Source organism: Hyla sarda, chromosome 8, assembly GCF_029499605.1.
Source record: "Hyla sarda isolate aHylSar1 chromosome 8, aHylSar1.hap1, whole genome shotgun sequence".
Taxonomy (NCBI): domain Eukaryota; kingdom Metazoa; phylum Chordata; class Amphibia; order Anura; family Hylidae; genus Hyla; species Hyla sarda.
This window is the reverse complement of record NC_079196.1, coordinates 149,101,238-149,116,445: the sequence shown is the minus strand read 5'-3', so window position 1 is coordinate 149,116,445 and position 15,208 is coordinate 149,101,238. Positions and strand designations below refer to the sequence as shown.

The following is a 15,208-nucleotide window of genomic DNA, read 5'->3' as shown; positions in this document are numbered from 1 at the left end:
AATCATTCAGCAGTGAAATCCCCATAGAGCTATGCAGAATTTCTCACTGAGGAATTCCCTCAAGCAGAATTCTGACGAGGAAGTCTGTTCCGCTTGAAGAAAGAACATGTACTTTCTTTCAGGCGGAATCAGCGTCGTTCTCCCATAGAGATCAATGTTGTTTTATTTTTTTCAGTCAGAAGCATTTCCGCATGAAAAAAAAAGGGGGGTAAAATATATTACGTCCACTCTCCAACCTGCATTTCCGCGCGAAATCGCTGCTAATTAAGAGCGAAAAAAAAAACTGTATTTTGGGGTGGAAATCTTCAGCGTGATTTCCGCCCCAATTCCTCAGTGTGAACATACCCTAAAGGGGTACTCCGGAGGAGGAAACATTTTTTTATTTTTATTTTTTTCAAATCAACTGGTGCCAAAAAGTTAAACATTTGTAAATTACTTCTATTTAAAAATTCTAATCCTTCCAGTACTTATCAGCTGCTGTATACTACATAGAAAGTTGTGTAGTTCTTTCCAGTCTGACCACAGTGCTCCTTACTGACACCTCTGCACGTGTCAGGGACAGTCCGTAAGCAAATCCCATCGTAATCTTGTCTCCTTCTCCAGACAGTTCCTGACATGAAGTATACAGCACCTGATACGCACTGGAAGGATTACGATTTTTAAATAGAAGTCATTTACAAATCTACTTAATTTCTGGCACCAGTTGATTTGAAAACCATTTTTTTAACCCTTTTTAAGCACTGTGCTCCTAGCATTTACCAGCTGTCACATGAGAACATACATATACAAAAATGAACACTATGTTGCTGGTGCATAAGCAGCCCTATGACTATGTTGTCATGCATGTGCATACTGTAAATATTCTACTAAAATGTGAAACAGACAGCAATGTTTTGTAAACAGGACAGGTTAGTCTATGTTCAGATGGGAAAAAATTCAGATTAAAAAACAGTCCTGCTAGGTTAAGGATATGAAAATGGAAGAAAAGAAAGAAAAGACAAGGGGAAATATGTCCAATAGATTAAATTACAATTTATATAAAGTATACTAAGATGTCTTCTGCAGGGCCCTTGCATCAGACATAAGTTAAAAATAAAGTAATAAAAAAGGTGTGCTAAAAATGATAATGATACTATGCAGACTTGTTAAAATTGCTTGCAGAAATGAATTCCCCGTTTGGCATACAGTCTTACTGGGAGGGCTTAGAGACTCTCCACTTGATATTAGTGTATTGTACTGATACAGCAATAGGATGATGATTTCTCCGCACGATGTTATACAGTAATACAGCAATAATCCAATGTGATGGCTCAGGCAGCGCCGTGCCGCGTTTGAAACCGAATGTAAAGTTAGTGGGTGCTGGCATGTGCGTGCAGCAGCACCCATATTTCCTACCCTGACGGCGCAGGGCTATGTGCAGTTGTGTCTTTGAGTCGGATGGGTGTTTAGGTAAACGTGCCAGGCAGGTGCGCTATTACCCTGGCGGCACAGGGAGAATAGCTATTGGAAAAGGGGACCTGGCTCCCCGAAATGTCTAGCCAATTCACATATGCATCTTTGGCAAAACCGGAGGATTCACATCACACTAATCTCCACCGCAAACAGAGAAGCAGAGCGTGCGCTCCACAGACTTAATCTTCTCCGCTGACCAGCCAACACTGAAGTGCATCCCGAGGAGACTTACCCGATACCGGTAAGAGGCACCTGGTGCCAGCCTCCTACCCCACTTGGAACCTATACCACATTCTTCATGTGCCGCCAGGGCCAAGTGGGAGACCATCAGGGGGACTCCAGCAATGCATAGCGCACCTGCCTGGCACGTTTACCTAATCCTCATCCCACTCGGACACAACTGCACATAGCCCTGCGCCGTCAGGGTAGAGTGGGGCGGAAATATGGGTGCTGCTGAGCGCACATGGCGGAACCCACTAACTTTACTTTCGGTTTCTAACACGGCACGGCACTGCTTGAGCCATCACATTGGATTAACACTGTATCAATGTATAACATCATAGTGTGGAGAAAATCATCATCCTATTGCTGTATCAGTACAATACACTAATATAAAGTGGAGAGCCTCTAAGCCCTCCCAGTAAGACTGTATGCCAAACAGGGAATTAATATATGCAAGCAATTTTAACAAGTCTGCATATTATCATTATCATTTTTAGCACACCTTTTTTATTACTTTATTTTTAACTTATGTCTGATGCCCTGAAGGGCCCTGCAGAAGACATCTTAGTATATTTTAAATAAATTTTAATGCAATGTCCCAGTACAGAACATGGTTCTGTACTACCCTTAGGCCCTGTCAGGTTGAGTCCCTCAGTGACCTGGTGGCTCTCCTGCAGGGTCTCCCCTGCTGTTACTCTACTGTTATCTATTTTATTTTATGGATAGTCAGTGTCCTAATGTATAGTCAGTATAAAGGACCTTTGGAAGACTCCAGCAGTTGTCTAAAGGACCTGTGAAATGTCAGATGTTATGTTTGTTATCACATGATGTTACCCAGAGAGCACCAGCTTAACCTATGACCCGCAGCTTGACCAATGGGCTTTGGCTCAGCCCTCATCTATGTAAGGGGGTGGCCATTACAATGCTCTCTCTCTTTACTGAGACTCTTCTTTACTGAGATCAGCAAACACCAGAGATCTCAGTGCTTGTGTCCAGCACCTGGAAGGCCACAAAGCTACAGTCATTCTAGTAAGTAAAAATTTTTGCCTGCTTTCACTACACTACCCATAGTCAAGTCCAGTCTAAAGTCATGCCTCTGGATAATTTATCTAAAGTCTATTACCAGTCTAATTAGTCCCAATAAGCTGCTAGGTCCTTCTGTGTTCCTGGCCACCTCTCTGGTAATCTGGCCTAGCTGTGAAGTTAATACCGTCTATCTAAACTCAGTAAAGCCTCCATTAAACCATAACTGGTTGTGGACTCTCCTTTCACTGCCTAGCCATTGGAATAGCGGATATACTGTTTGTGTGGTTTTGGTACCCAAAAAACAATCTGGCTTCATGAACATTAGGGGTTAACAACACCTTGCCCCGGGGATGAATACAGTCTTGCCCCTACACCGCTACACCCAGTGTCCCTGCCATACACCGTGGGTCACCACAGTAATTTAATTTATTCGACATATTTTCTTTCCTTTCTTCCATTTTCATTTTCATATCCTTAACTTAGCAGGACTGTTTTTCAATCCAAATGTTTTCTCTTTTGTCCTGGGCGCATTGTCCAGGGTAATGTGTATCACAGTATCCTCTGTTTAGGATTCTGTTTTATGTCGAGCTCCCAATCACTTTTATATAATGTCCAGATGCAGCAACATTTCAGGGGTTCTGCACAGTAGGTTGCACGCTGTCAATCCGCCATAATTAACAGTTCACTAATCCATGGATGGGATTCTCAAAGCCTTTTAGGAGAACAAGGATCTTGTCAACCCCGACTGCTGATAAATAGCTTCTCTCCCTGTAGGATTTAGGGGAAAGTTGCAGAGTTGCTTGCTTGTCTCTTTCCTTGTTCTTTGGGGGGGGGGGGAAACAACTCTGCTGTGGATCAGTTATTTGCGGTCTATCGACCACTGTTGCAGCAGTTAGATTATTATTGTTAGTATTCTTAGTATATTTTTATTAAATTTTTTTTTGCTTTATATAGTGCAGCATAGGCTAATATAAAAGAATAATGGAGAGGGTCTTGTGTATGCCTTGTGCTTACCTGTTTTTAGCTCAGTGTTTAAGTATCAAAAGGCTGCTGGAGCTCACGCATACAGGATCCTGTGCAGATTTGATGCGCCGGATTTGTAACTGCCGATTTTAGAATCTGTGCTCAGTCATTTAAAATCTGCAGCAGAAAATCCTGTGCATCAAATCTATGTACGTGTGAACATACCCTAAGAGAAATATTGTTAAGAAGTGAAAGGCATGAGACCATTAGGATGTTCAGGAAGATTTGAAGTCTCTAGGCTGGGGCCACACATTTTTACTGCACTTTGTTGGTAATATTTGCTGCATCCAAATTGCTGTAAAACAGTAACCTAGCACAAGTTTTGCAAAGATTTGTGGAAAAATTACAGCATAAAACAAATGGACCATACTCTATTCTAAAACTGATTTGTTGGAGGGAAATGTGCCAAATTTATTAAAGCACACTTCAAATTTGGCACATTTTTGGTATGTATTGAAGTCTCTGTGTACTGTAAGCAGGTGTAGATAAGGGTTTTAATGTCTGTCATTTTCTGGCACAAAATTTAAAGGGGTACTCTGGCGGGAAACAACTATTTTCAAATCAACTGGTACCAGAAAGTTTTTACAGATTTGTTAATTACTTCTATTTAAAATCTTAAAGGGGTACTCCGGTGGTTATTTTTTTTTTACTATATGGCATCTTCTTTGTAAGTTTAGTTTTTTTTTGCAATATACATGTTGGGGATCGACCGATTATCGGTATGGCCGATATTATCGGCCGATAATCACGATTTTGGGCATTATCGGTATCGGCAATTATCTTGCCGATAATGCCCCGCACCGCACCCCCGACCCACCGCACCGCGTCGCACCCCCCACCGTGATGCTGGGCGGTATACCGGTATGGATTTTTTCCCATACCGCTATACCGGTCGGGCCCCTCCCCCACCCTCCGAGTCAATAAAAAAATTAAACTTACCCGTAATGGGGGTGGTCCAGGCCATCCTTCCTTCCTGTAGTGTCCGGGGGCGTTCCGGGTGGAGGGTGGTCCGGTCCGGGCTGTCCTTCTTCTCCCACGGTCTTCTTCTCCACTCCGGGCAGGCTCCGGCCTAGTACGTTGCATAGACGCCGCTACGTCAGGTGCGTCGCTGCGCACGCGCGTCACTGCGCAGCAGCGTCTATGCAGCGTACTAGGCCGGAGCCTTCCCGGAGTGGAGAAGATGACCGCTGGAGAAGGACAGCCCGGACCGGACCACCCTCCACCCGGAACGCCCCCGGACACTACATGAACGATGGATGGATGGCCCGGACCACCCTGACAGGTAGGGGAGAGAAGCGGGTGGTGGCGGCGGCGGCCTATGGCCCCGCAAAAGCCACTACAGATCATTGATTTAAAGCGCTCGCTTTAAATCAATGATCTGCAGCGGTGTCGCAGGGGGTTAAATAGCCGATAACTTATACCGGAATATCGGTATAAATTATCGGCTATCGGCCCTAACCTGCACCGATTATCGGTATCTGCCCTAAAAAAAACTATATCGGTTGATCCCTAATACGTTATATGTTTTGGCAGCATGTATGTCTTTTTCTTACCTGTTTGTTGGGCAGGAAGTTCTGTAGTTCAGAGGGTTTTCTTTTACTGTTGTCCACAGTTCTGAGTCTGTTGTGGACAAGATGTCACAGCTTTTTTTTTTTTTTGTCTGCATGAGAGGAATAAGCGTCGCCCCCTCATCTCATCCAGCTGAGTACAAAGCTACTCCCCTCCCCCCTGCTCTGTATTCTAAGGACACAGGTCTGCACAAGAGAAAGACCTCACAGAGAAGATAAGTGTTATCTGAAGGGGAGGATGAGAAGGTGCACGGGCTGGGGATGTATAGACTGCAGGGGAATAAATCTCATATTGGAAATGATCTCTATATGTGAAGGGGGAGGGGGGGGGACTCCTGTATGACACATGCTGGGAGTTGTAGTCCCTGTTGTATGCCCTATAGAGGTGTGGTGAACTACAACCCCCAGGAGATTAGAGGCAGCATGCTGGTTTTATACCACAGACTGAAGACTCCTGAATGACAAATGCTGGGAGTTGTAGTCCTTTTTGTGTGTGTATGACAGTGTATCCCAAGCAAGGCTGATTTATATTAGTGTGCTGTGTATAAGGGGGCTGACCCGGGAAAATAGTAGGGTGGGTAAAGGGCGGAACAAACAAACAAAAAAAAAAGGAGCCGTCCCAAACCAGCAAGGCATGTGGCATGCTGGGATTTGTAGTTTTCAGCACAGCGAGAAACAGGAAATAGAAGCAAAGATAGGAAAACAAAGTGGGGGATAAAAAGACAACAAAGAACGGAAATAGAGTAGGCTAAACAACAAGAATAGAAATGAAACAAAACAAATAGGGCAAGTCAAAAACGGAAAAACACGTTGACCACCGGAGTATCCCTTTAATCCTTCTAGTACTTATCAGCTGTTGTAAGCTCCAGAGGAAGCACATTGTTCTTTTCAGTGTGAGCACAGTGCTCTTCTGAGACCTCTGTCCATGTCAGGAACTGGCAAATCCCCATAGCAAATCTCTTCTGCTCTGGACAGAGGTGGCAGCAGAGAGCAATGTGGCAAGACAGAAAAGAACAACTCTGCTTCCTCTAGAGCATACAGCAGCTAAGTACTGGACGGATTAAGATTTTAAATAGGAGTGATTTACAAATCTGTTAACTCTTTGGCACCAGTTGATTTGAAAACATTTGTTTATAACCGGAGTACAACTTTTAAATTGGTTGGACCAATGAAAACTATGCTCTCTCCCACTAACACCACTCTCTTTTGTTTTAACACAAAACCGACAAGTGTCGAAATCAAAAACATTTTTGTGAAAATATGGTGTAAAGTTTCACCAAATTTACAACAATTTACACCTCAGAGATGGCATACTTTTAAAGGGGTATTCCGCTGGAAAACTTTTTTTTTTTTTTTTTTTTTAAATCAACTGGGGCTGGAAAGTTAAACAGATGTGTAAATTACTTCTATTAAAAAATCTTAATCCTTCCAGTACGTATCAGCTGCTGTTATGATCCACAGGAAGTTGTTTTATTTTTGAATTTCCTTTCTGCCTGACCATAGTGCTCTCTGCTGACACCTCTGTCCATTTTAAGAACGGTCTAGAGCAGGAGAGGTTTGCTATGGGGATTTGCTCCCTGCTCTGGACAGTTCCTAAAATGGACAGATGTGTCTGCAGAGAGCACTATGGTCAGGCAGAAAGGAAATTAAAAAAGAAAAGACCTTCCTGTGGATCACAACAGCAGCTGATAAGTACTGGAAGGATTAAGATTTTTTTAATAAAATAAATTTACAAATCTGTTTAACTTTCTGGCACCGGTTGATTAAAAAAAGGTTTTCCAGTGGAGTACCCCTTTAAGGCTCCTGCATAAGGCAGCCTCAGATACACCTGGAGTTTTCTGGAAGAGGCATGCACTTCTTGATAAATCCAGTGCAGTCGTGCACTATAGAATAGTCCGCCCTTTGTGTGTAAATGTTGAACAAGCACTGAATGACTTTAAGCAGGAACATAAACATACCAGTGTTTGATACAGCGGCCAGATGTGGGCCGTAAAGGAAATGGCGCGCTCTCATTAATGTGTTTACTGTATGGTTTAGCAGAATGTAACTATTGGATTTAGTGACGCATGTCTGAATTAATTGATTGAGGAAGTTGCATATAACTGACGGAAGAAAGTCCATGTTTACACCACCATTGTCTTACACATGCCGTCATTTAGAAATGTCTTCATTGATTGCTACAAATTGATCTGATGTATCCTACACTCCAAACACTTGTGATTTTATTATTTTATTTATAACTTCAGTTTTATAAGCCTGAACTGCTATTTTCTAATCTTAATCCCTCACTTGTTCAGTACTAGTTTAAATGTATTTTATTCTGAGGGCCATAACTAGAGTTAAGCGAGCTTTTCAAAAATTCATTTCACAGGGCTTGCAGATCTTTTCTAAAACAAGTTCACTGTAAACAAGTTCTATGCGAACTGGCAATGTAATGTCCCTCAAAACACTTGAATATTATCAAGTGGTTTTAAAGCGGCTTGAAGGCTAAATTAAAGGGGTACTCTGCACCTGGACAGCCTATCCTCTATCCAAATTATAGGGGACAAGATGTCTGGGGAAAGGGGGGGGGGGGGGGGGGCGGCCACCGGGACCCCTACGATTTCCAGGTAGCACCCTGGTGTTCTGAACATTTTGTTCAGAATGCTGGGTTCGGGCGGCCATGGTCATGCCCCCCCACGACATCAGCCATCAAGCCCCATCCCATAGGCTTAAATGGAGGGGCATGACGCCACAACCACGGCCACCCGAACCCAGATTTCTGAACAAAAATGTTCAGAATGCCGGGGTGCCGCCCAGAGATTGAGGGTCCCAGTGGCCCCTTTGAATAGGGGATAAGATGTCCTGGGGTGGAGTACCCCTTTAATGTCAGTTTGTTTGCCTTTTTTTTTTGGCAGGCAGATGCCTGTTTATATTAAAATGCACACGGAATCTAAAGATGCAATTACTTTTTTTTTTTTTTTTTTTTTTTTGAAGCGTTTCAAACATTCGCCCTTTTGGGAATTGCAACAGGATTGATGTCCCAAAATCTTGAGGGAATACCTTTTAAAAATTCCCCCCCAAAAATCCTCTTTTTTTTTTTTTTGATCATATAGAGAAAAAGGAAAACCAAAGGGCAGCGCCTGGGTTACAGACCCCGATTAAGGGTCACAAATGAAGGATAGTCAAGATGGCCGCTCACATTGACCTAAGAAAGGGTAGCAAGTTGAAGAGGAGAAAGCTGCTTAGACCGTGATGTTACATGAGATGAGGGCTACCCGTCCTGTCCAAATGTAATGAGCATCAGGTGATGTTTCACTACAAAAAAACTAAGTTGAATCCATAGATGTTCTTCCAATGTCTCTGACATATTTATTGAAGAGTATAATAAAATGCGTTTTGGGGGTTTAGTTCCCCTTCTTCAAATTGCATGTCCCCGCAGACCAGACCTTATATGCACAGTAAAATGGATGCCATGGTGTTGATATAGGAGTATATCCCTTTGACGATCAGACTGATCAGACCAGCAGGCCTACGTCTGGTATGTTTGACAGATGTTCTGGCCCTATCTCCGCTGGTCTTCAGAGCAGGAGGGTAGTGGCTCTAAATACGTCACCTACTCCTCACCTGGTCCCCGTGTCCTCTCCTAAACAATATTATTGTGGTGTCCCGATACCGTATTGTATACCGTACCTTGTGTGGTGGTCCCCAACGTCAGAGTAACTTCATTCCAATAGCATCCTCCTAGTGGGATAGCCCCTAGTCGCCTCTTTCTTGTATAATTCTATAATGTTTAACATGTATAAATTATTATATTTAATTAGCTATATTGTGTCGCAGGACCTTAGGTCACATGACTCATGTTAATTCTAGTAAGATGTGTTGAAGGACCTTTGGAGGTCTCAAGTGTGGTCACATGGTTAGACCATAATTCCTTGTAAAGTGAATGACAGATGGTATGGACCAGTGAGCTTAAGGCCAGCCCCTGCCCATATAAGGGAGCTGCAGCCAATGATCGCTCTTTTGCTTTCGCTCTCTTGGGTTCCGGACTAGCGGAGAGAGAAGTGATCCGTGCAACTTACAAAGACAAGCTTAGCCCTGAAGCCTGCCAGCCTCAGCCTGAATCTAATTGTGAGTTACGATATCAATCCCCGCTAAAGCTAGTGTGACTGCTGGACCTAAACTCAATCCCATAAATCCAGCGGAACAGCACTTATTCCTTTTCTAAGCTCAGAACTCAAAAGGTCCCAACCAACAGTCAGGATCGTAATAGACTCTTGTACACGGACTGTTCCTGTTTAATGTTGAATACAAGTCGCAGTAAAAGTTTAGACAGTTTTCTGAAAACCTCCGGTTGTGGACAATCCTTTATTATACTTCCCTATCGTTCTTGGGATGGGTGGTGATAGGACAAGCATATACAGAGGAGCCCTCACCCTGGCATCACGAGTGATAAGGGTTAAACAAGCACCCTTTAGTTACTGCACAGCTACACCTCATATACCCTACAACACCCAGGCTTCCACATTATTATCAACCATCATCCCCACCACTCTTGTTTTTTTTTTTCTTTTTCTGTTTTCGGCTTTTGTGGAAGATTTATTTGTTTTGTTATTTTGTTTGTTTAAACCAAGGTGTCAGCCTGGCTTTTTTTTTTTTTTTTAAATAAAAAGCAGTAAATATAGGTTAATTGGCTTAACATGCCTGTTCCACATTTATTGGTTAAACCCAGAAGATTCAGGTAACTTGGCCTAAAATGCCTATACCAAGTTCACTCCCAACACTTTATTTTATTTTTATTTTTTTATATTTTAAATGCAGATTTATGTTAAGACAGGTCAGCTCACTGCACAGTGCTTTGTTTAACTTGCGTTGATTTATAGTGTGATAGCATACTGGGATCGTTAGTTCCACAGTGAGTTAAAACCCTATGCACTGAGCAGTGCACAGAGGAACTATCATCTGTCTCTTAAACCCACCTCTATGCTGTCTCCTGATTGGCCTGGGAGCTGTTTGTAAAAACATAATGCAAGCAATGTTTGGCTAACCTTGGGTCATGTGATTTTGTTTCTAGCTGCAAGGTATGCTGGGCTACCCTAAATCTTTGTTACTACCTCATTCTTTCATGCATTCAGGTGCCAAAAGGCCATGTTTTCCTCATCCCTTCTCCTACAATAGTGCCTTTGCCAGGCTCACGTAAACCGAGCCTGGTAAAGTCTGAATGTTCTGCAAGATGCATTTTCCACAAAGTTCTCTGTAAGACCTGGTTTGCTGGGCTCAGCTCACTCATCTCTAGCGTAACATCTGCCTTCCTATCAATATAGCCATATGAGGACTTGCAGTATAAACTAACAAAAGTAAATTTTATTCTATGGATTGTTACAATGCAGCAGTGCCAAATGAGTGTAGGTTTTGGTTTTTCTTTTCTGTTTGGTTTATAAAAAAAAAACAAAAACAAAAAAAACATAGCTAGATGATGCTGTAGTTGCTGGGCATCTATAGGGTCAGCTGTAGATCATTCTCTGAGTTTGTGTCAAGGAGGCTGTGCTGAGCTGCAGATTGTACCCTGCATGATTGATGTGCCCAGCTTAGGGGTGTGGGAGGGAGAAGTGCATGCTGTAGCTCATTATAATTGGAATAATGTAACAACACACTTAAAAAGGGGAACATTATATATCCCACACAATGAATAAAAAAGTGCCAAGGTTGTTCACCTTGCCTCCCAATAAATAAAAGAAAGATGAAGTGATCACAATGTCGTATGTAGCCCAAAATTGTGCCAATCAAAACTAAAAAAATATATGTGTGTGTGTGTGTGTGTGTGTGTGTACAGGGATGTGGAATTCCTATCGCCCGACGCCCGTGACTAGCAGTTTTGGGCGCCGGGCAGGTGAATTTGTCCGGCCCTTAGCCCGGCTTCGGGAAAGCAGGGCCGGACCTGACAAGTGCGGCGGATCTGCAGTCTGTATGGAGCGGGCACCTGACTCCTGCCCGCTCCATACTCTGCAGCCTGTGTCCTCCGAAGCAGAGCAGGGGAGATGAGAAGCTGTGTACAGTATTTGTCTTCTCTCCCCTGCTCTGCAGACGTGCGGGGGGAGATGAGGGGGCGTGGCTTATTTCTCCCCGTGCAGACCTGCGTCCTCTGCCTTCACTCCCCGCACGTCTGCACGGGGAGACTGTATGCGGCGCTCTGCAGTATGTATAGAGCGGGCTCCGGATTCCTGCCCGCTCCATACTCTGCAGCCCTCGGCTGTTCTCAGTAGCCGGGGCCGCCGCTAATAGCCAAGCGGCTGGCTATTAACCCTTTAGATCGCCGCTGTCAAAGCTGACAGCGGCATCTAAAGGGACAGTTGAATGCTCTCTGGTGGGCTAGTGGGGTGGATCGCCCCCCCGCAGCGCGATTGCAGGGGGGCGATCCACTATAGAGGTAGCCGGAGGACTTACCTCTGCTTCCTCCAGTCCCAGCTCTGTCATTGATAGAGCCTGGCTGGACCAGGCTCTATCAATGAATCACAGAGCACACAGATTAATAGAGTTCAATAGAACTCTATTAATCTGTATGAGGAATCTAATGATTCCTCCTATAAGTGTAATAAAGTGTAAAAAAATAAATAAATAAAATAAAATAAAAAAGTTTTAATAAAAGTTTGAAAGACGCACATTAACCCAGTGGTCTTCAAACTGTGCCCCTCTAGATGTTACAAAACTACAATTCCCAGCATGCCAGGACAGCCATTGGCTGTCCGGGCATGCTGGGAGTTGTAGTTTTGCAACATCTGGAGGGCCACAGTTTGAAGACCGCTGCATTAACCCCTTCCATGTTAAAAATTCAAATCACCCCCTTTCCCTATATAAAAATAAACATATTTGGTATTGCTTCGTGCGTAATTGTACAACCTATTAAAATATAACATTATGTATCCCGTACAGTAAATGTAAAAAAAATACCAAACCACAGATTTGCAATTTTTATAATATCCCAGAAAAAAAAGTTAAAAAGCGATTAAAAAGTCAGATCAATACCAAAATGGTACCGATACAAAAAACAGATTATGGTGCAAAAAATTAGCCCTCATACAGCCTGGTATGCGGAAAAAAACTAAAGCTACAGGGGTTAAAAAATGGCAATTAAAAAAATTTGAAAGTCCAGAATTTGTAAAATATGATGTAAACAATACAAATCTGGTATTACTGTAATCAGGCGCATTAAGTATAAAACTAACATGTTATCTGACCACAAGGTAAATGGTGCAGAAAAGAAAAACCACCAAAATCTGCTAAATTATCTTTTTTACTATTTCAATTTCACTTCCCTTAATATATATATTTTTGTTTCGGAGAATATGTTATTGAAAAATTAAAAGGTATCATTATAGTAGGTAGTTATTACTATTATAGGGCGAGGAGGAAAAAACGAGAGTGTAAAAGCGAAAATTGGCCGGACAAGTGGATCGTCATGAGGGACAAGTAGATTTTGCCCCATTTTAGTCCCGTGGACAAGTAGTTTTTTATAAAATGTCCACACCCCTGGTGTATATAAGATATATATATATATAATGTTTTATTTATCACACCCCTTCCGAGTTGTTGTCCCCTCTCGTGCCATTATGTGGCATAAAAAAGCCTACACAGAGCTATGTTGAAAGAAAATGAAAGAATTGATGCCTTTTTGTAGGGGTTCAAAGGTCTACATAAAAGTTGAGTAAATAGGTTTCAGAACTACCCCCTGAGCTTACAGTGTGTACCTATCATCTGAGCTCTCGCATTTCCCTGATTTCTGGTAGCTGGAGGTCCACAGAATGCTTGTGAACATGAATGGTGACAAAAGCTTCTTTATAATTCAGAAACATAAGATACATTTATCATTGGCGGTAGAGCAGTTTTGTTGTCTATATTGGGTTCAAATGTTTGCGTTATGGCTTCTTTGTGTAAACATTATGCACTTTTTCACATGGGGAAGTTTTTAAGTGCTTGTAGAAAGTAGTGTTTTAAAATGTTTTTAGCTTCGCAGTTGTAATGTATTTATGAAATGTGTCACACATTTTTTTGCTTATAAATGTGTAACGCATGACATTTTCTAAGCTATTTTGCTATTAATGTAGAATTCACCTCTTTGGTGAATGTAGAGGAAGTACATGACATGCGCCCGGTGATTTACACAGCCAGTGATACACCCCCACCCCAATATATTTACACAGTTATTACAACTTTTTATGCAGTTTTTTTATTTTTTATTGTGACATTTCATCAAAGAAGATAAACCTTAGGGACAGGGTATGTGTCATCCTTGGTGTGTCCTCATTATTCTTGTCTCTGTCCTTGGTGTGACTCAGTGGGTTATTAGAAAAAGCTTTTCTAGAAGTGTTAATATAGGCCAATAATTGATGTAATGGGAATGATTAGTGTATTTGTCAGTATTAAACCTAGTTAGTGCATTTTATGAAGACTGACTGTACTCTAATGTTCTACAGTATCACTAAAATATGTGTGTAAAGGTGCACTGAATAATCTTCCTCCTGGCAAAACGAGCCCACTTTTACCCTTTAATCTGAGGGTCATCGGCTTATGTTTTTCCCCTGTTGCTCACTGTAGGTGACTGACCTGGAGGGCAGTTTTGTTGAATTACTCTTATACTTTGAAAGAAACCATCCCCCCCCAGATGAATATACCTCTGATCTCAGTGGCCGGGTTCACACGAACGCATCTGGTATCTAACAGAGTTCATTTTTTGTGGACTGTAATGTGGCGCTAATGTTAATCTATAGGGCCATTCCCATGGGCATAGAAAACATGCTTGTATTTCAAAATTCAACATGTGCTTTCATTCATGTTGTTGATAGAAAACTTATATAAAAGCCAATTGAGAGAGATTAAAACACTAAAAGACGGAAGTATCTTTTATTGCACCTGTGTGCTTTTCATCTATTTTGCATCCGTTCTTCAAATGTAATACAATTTTCTTTTTAAAAGGCTGTCCATTTACTGTACAGAAATATGTATGCAAGGCTGATGTCTTACTGATTTCATTTAATCAGAAATATGACCATATTACAGATGTATACGCTTAGGTGAAACAGACCTTACTGTAGCAGCTGACTTTTTTTTCTTTATAGCTTACAGATACTATCCAAAATGCAGTGTGAAGCAAGCCCTTCTATGATGTGTGCAACAACTTACTACCAGTGCCATAAACCTATAGTTGGGTTTAACTGTAGTGTGTGGTCCCGATTTTGTTCCAAAATAGGGAAAAATGGGCAAATCTTTCTATTACAGTGTTTCTGTATCAGTTCCACTCCTAGTTTTGGCTAAACTTAAATGGGCACTGGCAGATATAAAAAAATTTTTTTTATATGTTGTACATCTTGGCGAAACAAGTGTTATTTTTATTTTTTTATTTTTCTAATAAACTTCTTTAAAATATTTATTAAAGAAAACTGCCTTTAAAAATCTCACCACTTGGGGTCCCTTTACCTCCTAGGACACTGAGTCCCACAGCAGCAGAAGGGTATCCAAGGGTCATGGACACGATATGGCTGATTGACAAGGTTTCAGGAGGGACACAGTCTGCAGCAACACTGCTGTAACACTGAGTTTTACCAATCATGTGCCTCCAGCTTTTGCAAAACTATAACTCCAAGCATGCCTGGACAATCAAAGAATGTCCGGGCATGCTTGGAGTTGTAGTTTTGCAATAGCTGTAGGCACACAACTGAAGGCAACACTGCTGCAAAAAGAGTTATCCAAACAGTATACCTCCAACTATTTTAAAACTACAAGTCCCAGTATTACAGGACTGCCTAAGGATTGCGCACATGAATGACATAGGAAGATCTAAGTTATACACTCACCATATTGTCTTTGTTAAAGTACAGGCAATCTCCAATAATCTGTGTGTGTGTGTGTGTGTACAACATAAATCCAAAAAGGAAAGGGTTACA

At 42.0% G+C, this 15,208-nt stretch overlaps 1 protein-coding gene across 3 annotated transcripts in view; it reads left to right on the top strand.

Annotated features, from left to right (window-relative positions):
* MYO1B (myosin IB) overlaps window positions 1-15,208 on the top strand; it is a 219,646-nt gene that overhangs the window by 20,039 nt on the left and 184,399 nt on the right. The window lies entirely within an intron of this gene.